Genomic DNA, 20,542 nt, shown 5'->3' on the forward strand with positions numbered 1-20,542 from the left:
GTTTGACATCAGTGGTGGGTAAATTAATGGAAAGTATTCTTAGAGATAGTATTTATAATTATCTGGATAGACGGGATTTGATTAGAAGTAGCCAGCATGGATTTGTGCGTGGAAGGTCATGTGTGACAAATCTTATTGAATTTTTTGAAGAAGTAACGAGGAATGTTGACGAGGGTAAAGCAGTGGATGTAGTCTACGTGGCTGTAGTCTACATGGACTTCAGCAAAGCCTTTGACAAAGTTCCACATGGAAGATTAGTTAAGAAGGTTCAGTCGTTAGGAATTAATGCTGGAGTAATAAAATGGATTCAACAGTGGCTAGATGGGAGATGCCAGAGAGTAGTGGTGGATAATTGTTTATCGGGATGGAGGCCGGTGACTAGCGGGGTACCTCAGGGATCTGTTTTGGGCCCAATGTTGTTTGTAATATACATAAATGATCTGGATGATGGGGAGGTAAATTGGATTAGTAAGTATGCCGATGATACTAAGGTAGGAGGTGTTTTGGATAATGAGGTGGATTTTCAAAGCTTGCAGGGAGATTTATGCCAGTTAGAAGAATGGGCTGAACGTTGGCAGATGGAGTTTAATGCTGAGAAGTGTGAGGTTCTACATTTTGGCAGGAATAATCCAAATAGAACATACAGAGTAAATGGTAGGGCATTGAGGAATGCAGAGGAACAGAGAGATCTAGGAATATCTGTGCATAGTTCCCTGAAAGTGGAGTCTCATGTAGATAGGGTGGTGAAGAGGGCTTTTGGAACGCTGGCCTTTATAAATCAAAGCATTGAGTACAGAAGTTGGGATGTAATGCTAAAGTTGTACAAGGCATTGGTAAGGCCAAATTTGGAATATTGTGTGCAGTTCTGGTCATCGAATTATAGGAAAGATATCAATAAATTAGAGAGAGTGCAGAGGCGATTTACTAGGATGTTACCAGGGTTTCAACAATTAAGTTACAGAGATAGGTTGAACAAGTTAGGTCTCTATTCATTGGAGCGTAGAAGGTTGAGGGGGGATTTGATCGAGGTATTTAAAATTTTGAGAGGGATAGATAGAGTTGACGTGAACAGGCTGTTTCCATTGAGAGTAGGGGAGATTCAAACTAGAGGACATGATTTGAGAGTTAGGGGGCAGAAGTTTAAGGAAAATATGAGGGGGTATTTCTTTACTCAAAGAGTGATAGCTGTGTGGAATGAGCTTCCTGTAGAAGTAGTAGAGGCCAGTTCAGTTGTGTCATTTAAGGTAAAATTGGATAGGCATATGGATAGGAAAGGAGTGGAGGGTTATGGGCTGAGTGCGGGTAGGTGGGACTAGGTGAGATTAAGGGTTCGGCACGGACTAGGAGGGCCAAGATGGCCTGTTTCCATGCTGTGATTGTTATATGGTTATATTGTTATATGGTTATATGGTTATATGAGCAGACTCGATGGGCCAAACAACCTCATTCGGCTCCTGTATCTGATTAATTTTCACAGCCGATATATTGTGAGATAATTTTAATCTCCTTTCTGAACTCTGACATCACAGTGTTACAGCGAGGATCAACCCAAGTTGGGGGAAAAACTCACCTTCTAACTGCTCATGACGCCGGCAACTGGTCTGTCCATCTAATTCCCCAACAGATTTCCTGTCTGTGTGAGAATGGGAATTTCAATCTGTGACTTAGCTCAGTCTGATTCCTTCCATTAGTATTATTCTCTGTCCCATATTATTCCGAGCTGCGCAGTAACTGAAATGTTCCCACACAGACAGCCTTTGCTGCTGCACAGCTGGTGTTTTGTTGATGCCGTGCTGTTTTCAGGCTGTTTAAACATTTAACTTTCAGACAAATGGTCGGTCCATACGTTCTGAGAAAAATAAATTAGAGAAAACATAGGTATTATTTCAAGTTCTGATCGTGTACGGCAGCACTACAAAGAGCATGTGATGTTACATAGCAAACCCTGGAGAGTTTCAAATTACTCTGCCCCTCCGCACAGGTGATTGACGGTGGAGAGCCCGTCAGCGGCAATGCCAATGAACATGATGGGGAGGGCAGTCCTTGTTCTCATTGGAGAGTGGCATATTTGTGATGAGAACGCTACAGGTCACTTGTTAACCAGGCCAAAGGTAATTGGTATTATTATGTACCCAAAGCGAATGGTACTAAACAAGTTCTCACAGGTAGAAAGGTCCAGATCAAGATGGAACAAAGGTGATTTCCACAAGGACTAAAGCTGATGTAAGGATTTTGTTTCCTTCTTTTCATACAGTAAAAATTGACATTTTCATTGACTGGAAGGTCAGCTCCTCAGTGCTCGGTGGTGCCCGAGTGATCCATCTACTCCCCTTCCCTCCCCCTGCGATTCCAAATACGGCCTACGGACTAACAGGGAAAACGCTGGCCCTGTCATCAATGGCTGCCTCATTACCCAGAAACCTACACGAAGAAGAGACCCATCTATCCGCCACGGCTCCAGCGTCTCCGCTCCTCAGCAGCAAATTCCCCGGAGCCCCCGTAGAGAGAGGGGTAAGGACTTGGACTAACTCGGGGTGGGGAAGAAAGGTGTGGCCGGTCGCGGTTCGGACGCCGGTACCGATGATAATCCGCCCGGATCCCCGCTCCTACCTGCAGCGAGTCTCCGAGCTTTTTGTCCACCGTGCGCACGCGCGAAACTCACCGCGACCTTACGCATGCGCATGTGATCGTCTGGTCACGGACGGCGATTTCTGGAACTAACAGGAGAAAGTCTGCAAATGCTGGAAATTCAAGGCGACTCACACAAAACGCTGCAGGAACTCAGCACCTCAGGCAGCATCTATAGAAAATTATGAACAGACGGCGTTTTTTGGCAGAAAGCCTTCTGCAGGGCAGAGAAGCACAGGGGAAGGTGCCAGAATAGAAATATGGTGGGGGAGGGGAAGAGGCGAGCTGGAATTTGATGCCGGGTGGGTGGGGAAGGTCAAGAAAGGGTGGGCTGGAGAATAAAGAATCTGATAGGAGGGGAGAGTGGACCAGAGAGAGGGCAGGAGGAGGGTCCCGGGAGGAATGTAGGAAGGTGAGAAGTACAAGGTCAGAGTGGGGCATAGAGGAGGGTGACGGTAATTTATTCACAGGAGGGGAAATCGATGTTCATGCCGTCAGGTTGGAGGGTACCCAGACGGAATATAATGTGTTGCTCCACCACCCTGGGGTGGGGGGATGGGAGCTCATCTTGGCACAAGAGGAGTCCATGGATCGACACGGCGGAACAGGACTGGGAATGAAGAATTAAAATGCGTGCTGACTGGTAAGTCAGACTTGTGGAGGATGGTGCGAAGTTGCTCCTAATTGATGACTGCACCCTCAGGGTGGCGGAGCAACAACTTATATTCTGCCTTGGTACGAGTGCACCAGTCTTGTCTGTTTGAATCCAGAGCCCAAGAAAAGCTCTCTTTCGTGTCTCAGTCGTCTTTGACCCCCTGAAGAACTGTTTCTGAGTGACAGCTAAGATCCACCTGCAATTCCTCGGCCCACTTTCCCAACTGGTCTCGATCCCACTGGAACCTTAGACAACCCTCACTTTCTCCACACACCGGTTTTGGTGACATCCACAACCTCACTAATTGTTTGAACTGCATTGTCCAAATAATTAACACACATCATTGTCCAGTTGTAAGCGGATGAATTTACTTTCTCTTTCATCTCCCAGGGGGAACGAGACTGGCTGGATCCGTGGGGGGGGGGGGGTGCAGGGAAACACGGGATTTCAATCGCCGACACCTACCGTCAGTGTGTCCATCACCAGGGGCACACATCATGTTCTCTGGCGGCAACAAACCAGCCCGAAGACCCCGGTCTCCGGTTGGCAGCAGCTCATTTGAGGGACCCGACATTTGGGCTCCGCCTCATTCGGGGGGAGACGTTTTGTGGGTGGGTGAAGCTCATTTCACACTCCTGTGACCCTCTGAGTGAAGAGGTATCCCCTCATGTGCCCCATAAACTCCCCACCTTTCACCCTTAACCCCCTGTCAAGTATCTCTCTGCTGAGACTCACAGAACGCAATCCCAACACTGAGTGTTTCTTCATCAAGCAGCTTTATTCTTTATTACCTGCCGGGGGTAAGTTCACCTCCATTCTCACCAGGGATGGGAGGGGACCTCAAACACAGCGTTTACAAAATATTCCTTCTGTACATAAGAACGAGACGAGGTTACTGTTCCCACCTACATATATCGCATATACTAGCTCAGCACTCCGGGGTTTGTACAGCTCCATTTTGTCTCATCAGATACTTACAATAAAATCTAAAGTTCAGTACATATTTCCCCATTCCCTCCTCTTTGTTGTCCCATGACAACAGACATCCAATATCATCAGAACTTACGAAGTGAATGATGTCTTTAAAGTGAAAATACTTCAGATCTCAGGGCTTTCTTTTCCCCGTCCATTCCCCATGAGGAGCCAGAACCCTGATATCTCCTCCTTTTCAGACACCCGAATGAGCACGAGAATCGTAATCAGATTGTTTGTATTATTATTGCTCCAATGGTTATTCCATCATGCAAACCAGTATCCCAGCATCCTCCCAGAGTCCCAAATGGCCACCGGCTTCCTGACGGGTTATCATTGTGGAAATGTACAATGTAAACCAGTATCCTACTATCCTCCCAGAATCCCAAATGGCCACCAGCTTCCTAAGGGGTTATGATTGATAAACTCTACAACGTGAACAAGTATCCCAACATCCTTCCAGAGGCCCAAATGGCCACCGGCTTCCTGAGCGGTTATCATTGTGGAAATGTACAATGTAAACCAGTATCCCACCATCGTCCCAGAGTCCCAAATGGCCACTGACTTACTGAGGGGTTATCATTGCGGAAATGTACAATGTAAACCAGTATCCCACCATCCTCCCAGAGTCCCAAATGGCCACCGGCTTCCTGAGGGGTTATCATTGCGGAAATGTACAATGTAAACCAGTATCCTACTATCCTCCCAGAATCCCAAATGGCCACCAGCTTCCTAAGGGGTTATGATTGATAAACTCTACAACGTGAACAAGTATCCCAACATCCTCCCAGAGTCCCAAATGGCCTCCGGCTTCCTGAGGGGTTTAATTGTGGAACTGTACAATGTAAACCAGTATCCCACCATCCTCCCAGAGTCCCAAATGGCCACCGGCTTCCTGAGGGGTTATCATTGTGGAACTGTACAATGTAAACCAGTATCCCACCATCCTCCCAGAGTCCCAAATGGCCACCGGCTTCCTGAGGGGTTATCATTGTGGAACTGCTCTCCCACTTCTCTCATTCTATCTGCTGCCTCTCAAATATAATCCATCAGGTGAGTTACATTTTCAGTTTTGTCTGGTGTGTTGGTGCAACATTCTTGCCCAATTAAAGCACTTGCACCCCAATTTTTATCGAATAAAACGTCTAGGGTGGCTGGACAACGATGCTGCAGAGGCAGTGACGGGAGACAAAGAAATGGCAGACAGACTGAATAAGTATGTTGTGTCTGTCTTCACTGAGGAGGACACCAGCAGAATGGTGGAACTTCCGGGTGTCAGGAGTCAGAAGTGTGCAAAGTTACCAGAACCAGAGTGAAGGTTCTTGAGGAACTGGAAGGCCAAGTTAGATAAGTCACGTGACCCAGATGGTGTACACCCCGGCTTTCTGAAAGAGGTGGCTAAAAAGATTGTGGCCCCATTAGTAATGAACATTCAGGAATCACAATGTTCCGCAATGGTTCCTCAAGAATGTAATATTGCCAATGTCACACCACTTTTCAAGAAGGGAGAGAGGCAGAAGAAAGGAAACTATAGGTGGTTAGTCTATCCGCAGTGATTGGGAAGATGTTGGAGTCGATTATTAATGATGAGGTCTGAGAGTACCGTGTCACAAGATAAAATAGACCACAGTCAGCATGTTTTCCTGAAGGGAAAACCTTGCCTGACCAACCTGTTGAAATTATTTTAAGAAATAACAAGCAGGACAGACAAAGGAGAATCGATTGATGGTGTTTACCTGGATTTTCAGATGGCTTCTGAGCGGATGCCACACATGAGGCTGCTTTAACAACCCACGAGCCCATGGTAGTACCGGAAAGATTCCAGCATGGACAAAGCCGTGGCTGACTGAGAGGAAGCAAAGAGTGGGTATAAACGGAGCCTCTTGATGAGTGGGTTCCACAGTCGTCTGTGTTGGGACTGATACTCTTTCTGTTAAATGTCGGTGATGTGCATGATGAAATTGATAACCTTGCTGCAAAGTTTACAGGTGCTATGAAGATGGTTGAGGGTTATGTCGTTTTGAGGAAATAGAGAGACTATGGAAGGTCTTCAACAGATGAGGAGAATGGGCGAAGAAGTGGGAGATGGAATACAGTGTCAGCCAAGGGTATCAGCATGCACTTTGGTAGAAGAAATGAAAGGGCTGACTATTTTCCAAATACTTCCTAAAGGTCAATTTGCAGATTGAGTCTGTGGTGAAGAAGGCAAATGTAATGTCATAATTCATTTCAAGAGGAATTGAATATAAACGCAGGGATGTAATTTTGAAATTTTTGTAAGCACTGGTGAGGCCTCACTGGGAGTACTGTGAGCAGTTTTGGACTCCTTATCTGAGAAAAAGATGTGCTGAAACAGGAGAGTATCCAAAAGAGGTTCACGTAAATGATTCCCAAATTAAATATGTTGTCATATGAGGAGTATTTGATGGCTCTGGGCCTGTGTTGAGTGGAATTCAAAAGAATGAGAGCAGACCTAATTGAAATATATCAAATAGTGAAAGGATTAATAGAGTGAATATGGACAGGATGTTTCCTATTTTGGGACAGTCTAAGACCAAAGGACACAGCCTCAGAATAGAGGGGTGTCTTTAGAATGGAGATGAGGGGGAATTTCTTTAGCCAGAGAGTAATGAATCTATGGATTCTATGGATAGTGAATCATAGGCAGCTGTGGAGGCCAAATCTTCATGTACATTTAAGGCAGAGGTTGATAGTTTCTTGATTGGTCAGGGCATGATGGGCTACCAGAAGAAGGCAGGAGATTGGGGCCAAGAGGGAAATTGGATCCGCTAAAATGAAATGGCGGAGAAGACTCGATGGGCCAAATGGCCTAATTCTGCTCCTATATCTGATGGTCTTATGGCAACCTCTCATTAAACATCAGCAAGAGCCAGGAGCTAATTATTGACTTCAGGAGGAGGAACCAGGAGATCTGTGAGCCTGTCCTCATCAGAGATCAAAGGCGGAGAAGGTCAGCAACCTTAAATTCCTCAATGTCATCACTTTCCAGGATGTGTCTTGAGCCCAGCATGGAAGTGTAATTACGAAGAAAGCACAGCAACATCTCCATTTCCTTAGAAGCTTGCAAAGATTCAGCATGACATCTACAACCTTGACTAACTTCTGCAGGTGTGTGTGGAGAATATGTTCAGTGGTTACATCATGGCCTGGTATGGAAACACCAAAGCCCCTCAAAGGAAAATCCTGCAGAAAGTAGTGGATATGGCCCAGTACATCACGGGTAATACCCTCCCCCCACTGCGCACATTTCTCTGGTGTGCTGTCATAGGAAAGCTACAACTATCATCAAGGAACCCACCAAGTGAAACATGATCTCTTCTCACTGATGCCATCAGGAAGAAAGTGCAGGATTCTCAGGACCCACACCACCAGGTTCAGGAACTGTTATCACCCTTCAAACATCAAGTTCTTCAAACAGAGGAGATAATCTTACTCAAATTCAATTGCTCCATCACTGAACTGTTCCTATAACCCATGGACACATTCACGGATTCTTCATCACCTGTTCATGGTAATTATTTATCACTTTTTTTTTCTTTTGTATTTGCACAGTTTGTTGTCTTTTGCACATTGTATTTTGTCTCCAATGTTGGGTTCGGGCTTTCATTGATTCAATCATGATTCTTTGATTTACTGAGTTTGTCCGAAAAAAAAATATCTCAGGATTGAACATGGTGACAAGCGTAAACTTCGATAATAAACTTACTTTGTAAATTTTGAATTCTACATTTAAATTACTCTCTCAAACACACATGTGCTTTGTAATTTCTAAAGGTTCAGCATCGACTGGCTAAATGATTTGGCTCGGATCAGAATGATCATCCCATCACAATGACCCCTCTTCTGAGGTACCCCAGCTACAGGAAAGATTCCTGAATCAAACTGGGATCACTGTTTGAAGCGTGTACGCACACACACAGACACACAGCTGTGATGAAGAGCTTTGAGGGGGTTGGTCCTGACTAGAATCAACTCCTGTCTGTGCATGGACCTGGACCCACTGCAATTTGCCGATCAACGCAATCTGTCTACAGCAAATGCAATCTCACTGACTCTCCACTCAGCCTGAGATCACCTGGACAATAGCAATACACAAGTCAGGCTGTTGATTACAGCTCAGCGTTCAAACAATTAGACCCTCAATTGTAATCAACAAGCTCCAAAACCTGGGCCTCTGTACCTCCTTCTGCAACTGGATCCTCACCAGGAGACCCCAGCCTGTGTGGATCAGAAATAACATCTCCTCCTTGCTGACAATCAACACTGGCACACCTCAACGATGCGTGCTCAGCCCGCTGCTCTACTCTCTCTGCACCACGTCTGTGTGTCTAGACTCATCTACAAACTTGCTGACAACCCAACTATTGTTGGCGGAATTTCAGACGGTGACGAGGAGGAGTACAGGAGTGAGATAGATCAGCAAGTTGAGTGGTGTCACAGCAACAACCTTGCACTCAGCATCATGAAGACAAAGGAATTGATTGTGGATTCAGAAAGAGGAAGTCGAGGGAACACACACCAGTCCTCATCGTGGGATCAGAAGTGAACAGGGTGAGCAGTTTCCATTTCCTGCCTGTCAACATCTCTGAGGAACTATCCTGGGCCCAACATGTTGATGCAGTTACAATGAAGGAACAACATCGACTATATTTCATTCGGAGATTGAGGAAAATCGGTCTGTCATGAAAGACACTTGCAAATTTCTACAGATGTACTGTGGAGAGCATTCTAACTGGTTGCATCACTGCCTGGTGTGGAGAGGCCACTGCACAGGATCGGAAAATGCTGCAGAAAGTTGTAAACTCAGCCAGCTCCTTCATGGGCACTGGACTCCAGAGCATCCAGGACAAATTCAAAAGATGATGCCATAAAAAGGTGGCATCCACCATTACGGACCCTCATCACCCAGGACATGCCTTCAGCTCATTGCTACCATCAAGGAGGATGTACAGGACCGTGAAGAGACACACAATGTCTCAGGAACAGCTTCTTCCCTCCACCGTCAGATTTCTAAATGGACAATGAATTCTAGAATACTTCCTCAGTATTTTCCCGCACGTTTGCCACTACATTTCAAATTTAATTTTATAAATACTTGTTCTAATTTATAGGTTTTATTGCTATGTATTGCAATGTACTGCAGACACAAAGGAACAAATTTCACCACATATGCAGATGATATTAAACCTGATTCTGATAAACAAACACACACAGCTGGGCTCAGACATACAACACCCCCACATTCCTCCCTTCATGACACCCTGCTTGCTCCTGGCCCCCGGTATGAAGCTCAAACTGTTGCAACACCTGCCCTTTAAAATCATGGCTGAGGCTGCGTTGTGTCTGTTCACTGTTTGAGTTCGATATTAAGTGAAGAGCATTGAATGGGAAGGAAGGTTTGAATAGAAGAATAAAGATCTCCTCTGAAGGTATATGGGGTCCTGGTGAGAGCGTACATGGGACACTGTGCGCAAGTCTGGTCTCCCTCCCGGAGTCAGCCTGTGGGATGAAGGGAATGAAGAGATTTCCCAGATTGATTTAGGAGGTGAGGTAGTGTCCTCGGAGAGATTATACTGACTGGGCCTGTCTCAAAATTAGAGAAATAAAAGGCCGTCTGACTGAGACAGACACAGTCTCACAGGGTATTGACAGGGTAGAGGCAGGAATGATGTTTCCTTTGGTTGTGGTGAGGAATGGGGGGTCACAGAATCCGAGGTCACCTCAACAGGACCGAAATGAGGAGGAATTTCCTCATCCAGAGGGCAGTGAAACTTTGGAATTTTCTCCACAAGGTTTCTAAATTTGAAGGACAAATTTTAGGGCTCTGCGATGCTGGGAACGTTGCGCGAAAGTGGAGCTGAGGTCAAAGATCAGGCATGTTCTGTGTGAAAGGCGTTAAAGACGGAAAGTCTGTGTATTTGTTTCTAAAGTACGAGTTTACCTTTGCGCCTGGTTCTCCCTGGGCCTTCAGCCTGTCCTTTAACACAGGGGAGCGCTCACAGCACCGGATTTCCATCGGCAGCCGCTGCGGGCCAGCTCCCGTATCCCAGCAGCAGGAGTTAACTCCCGACGGCAGGCCCCGACCCTCGGCGGGGAAAGACCGGGCACCCCCTGTGTGGCTGAAACAGCTCACGGAATCTCCGCCCAAATCTTCACATCCGCCATCGGAAGGGCTCAAAGCTCCGGCTGCTGTTGTAGCCTTTACCCGGGGAGCTGCTCCCAATCTCGGGTCTCTCACCGGGTCCACTCGTTCCCGATTCGTAACTCCGACCGCCCAGCGTCCAGCCCACTGACACTCCTCAGCCAATGGAGGCAAGATCCTCCCAGTGGTGTTCTCTGATTGACTGTGAGTGTGCCTGAGGACGGGCTGCTACTGGGATCTGGAGCTGTCAGTCAAGGTTTGATCTCAGAAACAAAGCAAGTTACCCGAGGCTCAAAGGTCAAAGTAAAATTTATTGTCAGAGTACATGTAAGTCGCCACATACAACTCCTACAAACATACAGAGCAAAGCTACAGAATGGTAACTATATCTGGATCACTGAAACATCAGTCAGAGTGCAGAAGACAGCAAAATTCTCCAATGCAAATAAATAATGAGAACATGAAATAACCGCAGCGGCTGCCGATAGATGTCCGCTGCTCTCAGCGCTCCCTGTTCAATCTGACAGGACAAGAAACAGTGAGGCGGAAAGGTAAACTCGTGTTTCAGAAAATAAGAAATAGAGAAGGTGTGGACATTCGGCCCCTTGCTCCTCTTCTGCCCTTCACTCAGAACATGCTTGACTTTTGACCTCAGCACCACTTTCCTGCAACTTTCCATCACCGCTGAGCCCCAGGATATGTCTATTCAATTTAGAAATCTTGTGGAGAATATTGCAATGATTCACTGCACTCTGGGTGAGGAAATTTCTCCTCATCTCAGTCCTGCTGAGTTGTCCTCGGATTTTGAGTCTGTGAGTGCTGTTTCCACACCTTATGGGAAACATCATTCCAGCCCTTCCGCTGTAAATATCCTGTGAGATTGTATTTCTCTAATTCTGTGACAGGAATGTATTCCTGGAAAGTATTCTTAGAGATAGTATGTATAATTATCTGGATAGACGGGATCTGATTAGAAGTAGCCAGCATGGATTTGTGCGTGGAAGGTCATGTTTCACAAACCTTATTGAATTTTTTGAAGAAGTTACGAGGAATGTTGACGAGGCAGTGGATGTAGTCTATATGGACTTCAGCAAAGCCTTTGACAAAGTTCCACATGGAAGGTTAGTTAAGAAGGTTCAGTCGTTAGGTATTAATGCTGGAGTAATAAAATGGATTCAACAGTGGCTAGATGGGAGATGCCAGAGAGTAGTGGTGGATAATTGTTTATCGGGATGGAGGCCGGTGACTAACGGGGTGCCTCAGTGATCTGTTTTGGGCCCAATGTTGTTTGTAATATACATAAATGATCTGGATGATGGGGTGGTAAATTGGATTAGTAGGTATGCCGATGATACTAAGGTAGGAGGTGTTGTGGATAATGAGGTGGATTTTCAAAGCTTGCAGGGAGATTTATGCCGGTTAGAAGAATCGGCTGAACGTTGGCAGATGGAGTTTAATGCTGAGAAGTGTGAGGTTCTACATTTTGGCAGGAATAATCCAAATAGAACATACAGAGTAAATGGTAGGGCATTGAGGAATGCAGAGGAACAGAGAGATCTAGGAATAACTGTGCATAGTTCCCTAAAAGTGGAGTCTCATGTAGATAGGGTGGTGAAGAGGGCTTTTGGAACGCTGGCCTTTATATATCAAAGCATTGAGTAATGCTAAAGTTGTACAAGGCATTGGTAAGGCCAAATTTGGAATATTGTGTGCAGTTCTGGTCACCGAATTATAGGAAAGATATCAATAAATTAGAGAGAGTGCAGAGACGATTTACTAGGATGTTACCTGGGTTTCAGCAAATAAGTTACAGAGAAAGGTTGAACAAGTTAGGTCTCTATTCATTAGAGCGTAGAAGGTTGAGGGGGGATTTGATCGAGGTATTTAAAATTTTGAGAGGGATAGATAGAGTTGACGTGAACAGGCTGTTTCCATTGAGAGTAGGGGAGATTCAAACTAGAGGACATGATTTGAGAGTTAGGGGGCAGAAGTTTAAGGGAAACACGAGGGGGTATTTCTTTACTCAAAGAGTGATAGCTGTGTGGAATGAGCTTCCTGTAGAAGAAGTAGAGGCCAGTTCAGTTGTGTCATTTAAGGTAAAATTGGATAGGTATATGGACAGGAAAGGAGTGGAGGGTTATAGGCTGAGTGCGGGTAGGTGGGACTAGGTGAGATTAAGGGTTCGGCATGGACTAGGAGGGCCAAGATGGCCTGTTTCTGTGCTGTGATTGTTATATGGTTATATGGTTATATGGAATGTGATCTGTCTCAGTCAAACCACCTCTTATTTCACTCATTTGGAGACAGTCCCAGTACGATGATTTGTTGTGGGAGCATCTCTATGGACAGCAGGTGAGTGCAGTTATCCTGTGTTGTTCCACAGCCTGATGGTTGAGGGGCAGTAACTGTTCCTGACCCTGGTGGGGCGAGTTCAAGGGCACGGTCTGGAAAGAGGATCCCACTCCCTGTTTTTTGTCCGAGAGGTTCCATATATAACCATGAGGAGTGGCACAAGTACTCTGGCAGGGTCTGGAAAGGGGAACCCACTCCCTGTCGTTGTCCAACTGGTTCCATATATAACCCTGGGGAGTGGCACAAGTCCCTGGGCAGGGTCTGGAGAGTTTGGCAAGTCTGTGTGAGCCAATTAGTGAACACAGGACCTGCACAACACGGACAGTTTACACATGAACTCGGTGGGTGGTGGTGGGGGGGGGGGGTGGAAGTGGTCAATGTCTGCTGATGTCCATGCGGGTAGGATTGCTAGAGTTGTCTAAGAGGTTTTAAACTAATTTGGCAGCAGATCTGAACTGGAGTGATAGGGCTGAGGCGAATGTTCTAAGTTTTCAAACAGCGGCAGTGTGTAGTTAGACTGCCACCATTGAGAGGCTGACGATAGCGCAAAATTTCAGTGGGCGGGATGAGTTGCAATGCAAAAGGGTGACAAAATGAAAAATGTGATGAATACGGAACTGAAGGTTTTATATTTGAAAGCGTGCAATACATGGAGTAAGGGAGATGAACTTGTGTCACAGTTACAGATTGGCATTGTGGGCATCACGGAATGGTGGCTGAAGGAAGATTATAGATTATAGCTTCATGTGCAAGGATACAGATTGTACTGAATGGACAGACAGGTAGGCAGAGGTGTGGGGAGGGTCTGTATGTCAAAATGAAATCAAATCTTCTACCTGGTGAAATGGGATTGCACGATTTAGAATACTGACGTATGAGGGGTGAATACTGATGCACTCAAAGATTTTCTATTTTGTATTTGTAATTACTTTTTTCCAGTTTTTGGTGATCTATTTTCACATTAACACAAAAGAGTTTTTATTTCTGCTGATCAGTGTGAATAAAACAAATCTGAATCCACTGTGTCTCAATGTTGTAAAACAATAAAAGATGAAAACTTCCAAGGTGTCCGCATACTTTTTATAAGCACTGCAAGTGCAATTACGAAGAAAGCACGGCAGTGCCTCTCCTTCCTTTGAAGTTTGCAAAGCTGCAGCATCACACACACACACACACTCACACACACACACACACACACACACACACACACACACTCACACACACACACACACCCCACACGCACACACACTCACACACACACCACACACACACCCACACTCTCTCACACACACACACACACACACACTCACACACACACACACACACACCCCACACGCACACACACACCCACACTCTCTCACACACACACACACACACACACACACACACAAAAAGAACAGGGTGAACTGCCTCCATGACTATCCCTCAGTGGTGCTCACATCTACTGTGATGAAGAGCTTTGACGGTTTGGTCATGTCTAGAATCAACTCCTGTCTGTGCATGGACCTGGACCCAATGCAATCTGCCGATTGCCACAATATACCTACAGCAGATGCAATCTCACTGACTCTCCACTCAGGCTTATATCACCTGGACAATAGCAATACACAAGTCAAGCTGCTGATTACTGCTCAGCGTTCAACACAATCAGACCCTCAATTGTAATCAACAAGCTCCAAAACCTGGGCCTCTGTACCTCCTTCTGCAACTGGATCCTCACCAGGAGACCCCAGTCTGTGTGGATCAGAAATAACATCTCCTCCTTGCTGACAATCAACACCAGCACACCTCAACGATGCATGCTCAGTCCACTGCTCTACTCTCTCTACACCACATCTCTGTGTCTGGGTTCATCTATAAACTTGCCGAGGACACAACTATTTTTGGTGGAATTTCAGATGGTGATGAGGAGGCGTACAGAAGTGAGATAGATCAGCAAGTTGAGTGGTGTCGCAGCAACAACCTTGCACTCAACATCATGAAGACAAAGGAACTGATTGTGGATTCAGGAAGGGGAAGTCGAGGGAACACACACCAGTCCTCATCGTGGGATCAGAAGTGAAAAGGGTAAGCAGTTTCCATTTCCTGCCTGTCAACATCTCTGAGGAACTATCCTGGGCCCAACATGTTGATGCAGTTACAATGAAGGCACAACATCGGCTATATTTCATTCGGAGATTGAGGGGAATCAGTCTGTCACTAAAGACTCTTGCAAATTTCTACAGATGTACTGTGGAGAGCATTCTAACTGGTTGCATCACTGCCTGGTGTGGAGAGGCCACTGCACAGGATCAGAAAATGCTGCAGAAAGTTGTAAACTCAGCCAGCTCCTTCATGGGCACTGGACTCCACAGCATCCAGGACACATTCAAAAGATGATGCCACAAAAAGGTGGCATCCATCATTACGGACCCCCATCACCCAGGACATGCCTTCGGCTCATTGCTACCATCAAGGAGGATGTACAGGACCCTGGAGACACTCTCACTGGTTCAGGAACAGCTTCTTCCCCACTGTCAGATTTCTGAATGGACAATGAACTCAAGAATATTTCTTCAGTATTTTCCATCACGTTTTGCACTACAATTCAAATTTAATTTTATAAATACTTGTTGTAATTTATAGTTTTTATTACTATGTATTGCAATGTACTGCAGACACAAAGGAACAAATTTCACCACATATGCGGATGATATTAAACCTGATTCTGATACACAAACACACACAGCTGGGCTCAGACATACAACACTCCCACATTCCTCCCTTTATGACACCCTGCTTGCTCCGTGGCCCCCGGTATGAAGCTCAAACTGTTGCAACACCTGCCCTTTAAATTCATGGCTGAGGCTGTGTCGTGTCTGTTCACTGTTGGAGTTCGATATTAAATGAAGAGCATTGAATGGGAAGGAAGGTTTGAATAGAAGAATAAAGATCTCCTCTGAAGGTATATGGGGCCCTGGTGAGAGCGTACATGCAACACTGTGCACAGGTCTGGTCTCACTCATGGAGTCAGGCTGTGGGATGAAGGGAATGAAGGGATTTCCCAGATTGATTTAGGAGGTGAGGTAGTGTCCTCGGAGAGATTATACTGACCGGGCCTGTCTCAAAATTAGAGAAATAAAAGGCCGTCTGACTGAGACAGACACAGTCTCACAGGGTATTGACAGTCTTGAGGGAGAAATGATGTTTCCTTTGGCTGTGGTGAGGAATGGGGGTCACAGAATCCGAGTTCACCTCAGCACGACTGAAATGAGGAGGAATTTCCTCATCCAGAGGGCAGTGAAACTTTGGAATTTTCTCCACAAGGTTTCTAAATTTGAAGGACAAATTGTAGGGCTCTGCGATGCTGGGAACGTTGCGCGAAAGTGGCACTGAGGTCAAAGATCAGGCATGTTCTGTGTGAAACGCGGAAAAGACGGAAAGTCTGTTTATTTGTTTCTAAAGTCCGAGTTTACCTTTGCGCCTGGTTCTCCCAGCTGGAGCTGTCAGTCAAGGTTTGATATCAGAAACAAAGCAAGTTCCCAAAGGCTCAAAGTTCAAAGTAAAATTTATTATCAGAGTACATATAAGTCGCCACATACAACTCCTACAAACATACAGAGAAAAGCTACAGAATGGTAACTATATCTGGATCATTGAAAGATCAACCAGAGTGCAGAAGACAACAAACTTCGCCAATGCAAATAAACAACGAGAACATGAAATAACCACAGCGGCTGCCGATAGATGTCCGGTGCTCTCAGCTCTCCCTGTTCAATCTGTCAGGACAAGAAATAGTGAGGCACAAAGGTAAACTTGTGTTTCAGAAAATAAGAAATAGAGAGGGTGTGGCCATTCGGCCCCTTGCACCTCTTCTGCCCTTCACTCAGAACATGCTTGACTTATGACCTCAGCACCACTTTCCTGCAACTTCCCATCACCGCTGAGCCCCAGGATATGTCCATTCTATTTCTAATCCTTGTGGAGATAATTGCAATGATTCACTGCACTCTGGGTGAGGAAATTTCTCCTCATCTCAGTCCTGCTGAGTTGTCCTCGGATGTTGAGTCTGTGACCGCTGGTTCCACACCTTATGGGAAACATCATTCCAGCCCTTCCGCTGTAAATATCCTGTGAGATTGTATTTCTCTAATTCTGAGACAGGAATGTGATCTGTCTCAGTCAAACCACCTCTGATTTCACACAATTTGAGACAGTCCCAGTACGATGATTTGTTGTGGGACCATCTCTATGGACAGCAAGTGAGTGTAGTTATCCTGTGTTGTTCCACAGACCGAAGGCTGAGGGGTAGTAACTGTTCCTGACCCTGGTGGGGCGAGTCCTGAGGCTCTTGTACCTTCTACCTGATCACAGCAGTGAGAAAGGAGCCTGCCTGTGTGGTGAGCCTGATCACAGCCGCCTGTATCACCGTCCTCTCTGGCCTGCCGTATACGGGACCAAAGGGATTGTGGAGAGTAAATGTGCTACTCTGTCGAGTATCACTGTGATCCGTCCCCTCTGGCCTGATCTATCCGGGACCAAAGGGATTGTGGAGAGTAAACGTGGTACTCTGTCGAGTATCACTGTGATCCGTCCCCTCTGGCCTGCCCTATCCGGGACCAAAGGGATTGTGGAGAGTAAATGTGGTACTCTATCGAGTATCACTGTGATCCGTCCCCTCTGGCCTGTCCTATCCGGGACCAATGGGATTGAGGAGAGTAATTTTTTTACTCTGTCGAGTATTACTGTGATCCTGGCTCTCTTCCTGCCCCTTATTATTCTTGTCTGTGATTGCAGTGCGACAATCTCTGGCTCAATGTCCCTTCTTTCTACAAACCCCGTTTCTGTCCTTTGCTAAGTGTCCTCTTCATCTGCACCGTCCGCACGATCCTGCCACCCGTTCTGGCTTCTTCGTCGGGACCCGAACTCCCTCTCCTCACTACCGGTTCTCTGTGCACACACTCCTTTTCCCCAGTCCCTTTAAAGAGTCAATTGCGCTCCATATTCATCAGAATTTATGTCACTCTGGGGCCAGGTCTGACACATCGAATTGAGATTAGTTAACTTAAAGGAGTGGGCAGGCTTGGGTCTGAGACAGTTTAGAAAAGTCTGCACTGCCAGCTGGACATACTGATCTGTCCAGGGGTTTGCCGGCAGTGGACTCTCACGTAACGAGCTATAAAGTACGCAAGGGATTCTCCTTTTTTTCTGTAGTTATCGGGTAAATTCACCAAAATCCGCGTGCAGTCGGACTGTCATTCAAATGGGTTCCCTTACCTCAGTGACCCACCGTGCCATGCCTTTTATTACATCAGCCCCTCTGGTGGATCCCGGTCACCTTCGGGCGTCTGCCTGGGAAATGGGAACCCACTCCCTGTCCCTGTCCGAAAGGTTCCATATATAACCATGAGGAGTGGCACAAGTCCCCGGGCAGGGTCTGGAAAGGGGAACCCACTCCCTGTCCCAGTCCGAGAGGTTCCATATATAACCCTGAGGAGTGGCACAAGTCCCCGGGCAGGGTCTGGAAAGGGGAACCCACTCCCTGTCCCTGTACGAGAGGTTCCATATATAACCCTGAGGAGTGGCACAAGTCCCCGGGCAGGGTCTGGAAATGGGAACCCACTCCCTGTCCCTGTCCGAAAGGTTCCATATATAACCATGAGGAGTGGCACAAGTCCCCGGGCAGGGTCTGGAAAGAGGAACGCACTCCCTGTCCCTGTCCGAAAGGTTCCATATATAACCCTGAGGAGTGGCTCAAGTCCCAGGCCAGGGTCTGGAAAGGGGAACCACTCCCTTTTTCAATGAATTCAGGTAAAGCCCCTGGTCCGGATGCTCATACTGCTGATTTTTTAAAATTCTTTTCTTCTATACTCGCTCCTTGGCTTTGTAAACTTTTTAAAGATGCGTTGACCATAGGTAAATAACCACAATCTTTTTATGATGCCTCCATTTCTCCAATTCTTAAAAAAGATATAGACCCCACTGAATGTGCATCCTATCGGCCCATATCCTTGCTGAATACGGATTCTAAGATTTTTACCAAAATTCTTGCCACTAGATTAGAAAAAGTATTACCTCAAATTATCTCTGAAGATCAGACCGGATTTATTAAAAACTGTTATTCATCTTTTAACATTAGAAAATTTATTAATATAATTTATACTTCTTCATCTAAAATAGCAGAGTCATTTCCTTAGATGCTGAAAAAGCGTTCGAAAGAGTTGAATGGCTATATTAATTTTATATGTGGCAGAATTTTAATTTTAGCTTGAAATTTATATCAGGGATTAAATTAATGTATTATAAACCTTTGGCTTCGGTTCTTACCAATAATCAAAGATCTTTTTTTCAGTTGTCCTGTGGTACGAGGCAAGGCTGCCCTTTAAGTCCTCTATTATTTGACATTGCTTTGGAACCTTTAGCCGTTGCCATTCGTGAATCACCTAATATTTTTGGTATTGGGACTTGTAAGTTATCATTATATGCTGATGATTTGTTACTATACATATCTGACCCTGAGAGATCTATTCCTATTTCATCCTTGCTTGCTCAGTTTAGTAGCTTTTCTGGCAACAAACTGAATTTTAATTAGAGTGAATTATTTCCATTAAATATGAAAGTTCCAATTTATAAAAACTTACCATTTAAAATTGTCACAGATCATTTTACTTATTTGGGTATTAAAATTACCAAGAAACATAAGGGTTTATTTAAAGTTAATTTTTTACCTTTAATTGAACAAATCAAGCAACTTGTTTGGTTGAATTAATACTATCAAGTTGATAGTATTACCCAAATTTTTATATTTATTCCAACCATTACCAATTTTTATTCCTAACTCTTTATTTGATATTATTGACTCCAAAATATCCTCGTATGTGTAGCAGAATAAAAAAATCCTAGATTAAGTAAAAAATATTTACAGAAGCCTAAGAAGGAAGGTGGTTTTGCTTTGCCAAACCTGAGATTTTACTGTTGGCCAGTTAATATTCAATATTTAATATTTTGGACACAAGAATCGGTCATAGTACCTTGCCCACAATGTGTAAATTTGGAGTGTAACTCTGTACAAGACTTCTCATTGTTTTCTATTTTAGGATCTTCGCTTCCTTTTGCTTTATCTAAACCGAATAAACAAATAACTAATCCTACAGTTAAACATACATTAAGAATATGGTTTCAATTTCGTAAATTCTTTGGCTTGAATAATCAAGCCCTATTATATCCAACTTCTTTTTCCAGCCCTCCTTTAAGGACCAAGCTTTTGTGTTATGGAAAACAAAAGGTACAACATGTTTTTGTGATCTACTTTTATATAACAGTTTTATGTCCTTTGAACAGCTATCCAACATAAAACTCTTTTTTTTAGATACTTGCAAGTTAGAAATTTCTTGAATGTCAGTCTTTTCTGAAATTATGTCCAATGGACATTACAGAAAAAATTCAGGCTCTGAATCCTTGCCAGAAGGGTTTAGTAGCCATCATTTATAATATGATCATGAAAATACAGCTAGGAGTATCAGAAAAAATTAAGGAATGGGTAAAAGAACTTTACTGTCTTATACCCACAGAGCAGTGGGAGAAAATTTTACAATTAGTCAATTCTTCTTCTATTTGTGCTAAACTTGCCTAATACAATTTAATGTTGTTCATAGGGTCACATGTCCAAGGATAAACTCACTCAATTTTATTCTTATGTTAATCCAGCCTGTCACAGATGTCATTCTGAAGTCACTTCATTGACCCACATGTTCTGGTCTTGCCCCTATTTGCAAAATTACTGGAAAGATATT

At 44.9% G+C, this 20,542-nt stretch overlaps 1 protein-coding gene across 9 annotated transcripts in view; it reads right to left on the reverse strand.

Moving 5' to 3' along the window:
• The window catches only part of LOC132385869 (zinc finger protein 234-like), a 36,052-nt gene that overhangs the window by 7,844 nt on the left and 7,666 nt on the right, over positions 1–20,542 (reverse strand). The window contains exons 1-4 of one of the 9 annotated variants that reach the window (XM_059958106.1): positions 10,218–10,541; positions 5,992–6,101; positions 2,611–2,800; positions 1,571–1,849 (exon numbers count right to left, since the gene is read on the reverse strand). The gene's annotated coding sequence lies outside the window, so the exon portion shown is untranslated. Of the gene's footprint in view, positions 1–1,570; positions 1,850–2,610; positions 3,684–5,991; positions 6,102–10,217; positions 10,542–20,542 lie in introns of those variants that run through there. The other 8 variants (XM_059958105.1, XM_059958109.1, XM_059958103.1 and 5 more) reach the window with 8 other exon arrangements.

Source organism: Hypanus sabinus, assembly GCF_030144855.1.
Source record: "Hypanus sabinus isolate sHypSab1 chromosome X2 unlocalized genomic scaffold, sHypSab1.hap1 SUPER_X2_unloc_30, whole genome shotgun sequence".
Classification (NCBI taxonomy): domain Eukaryota; kingdom Metazoa; phylum Chordata; class Chondrichthyes; order Myliobatiformes; family Dasyatidae; genus Hypanus; species Hypanus sabinus.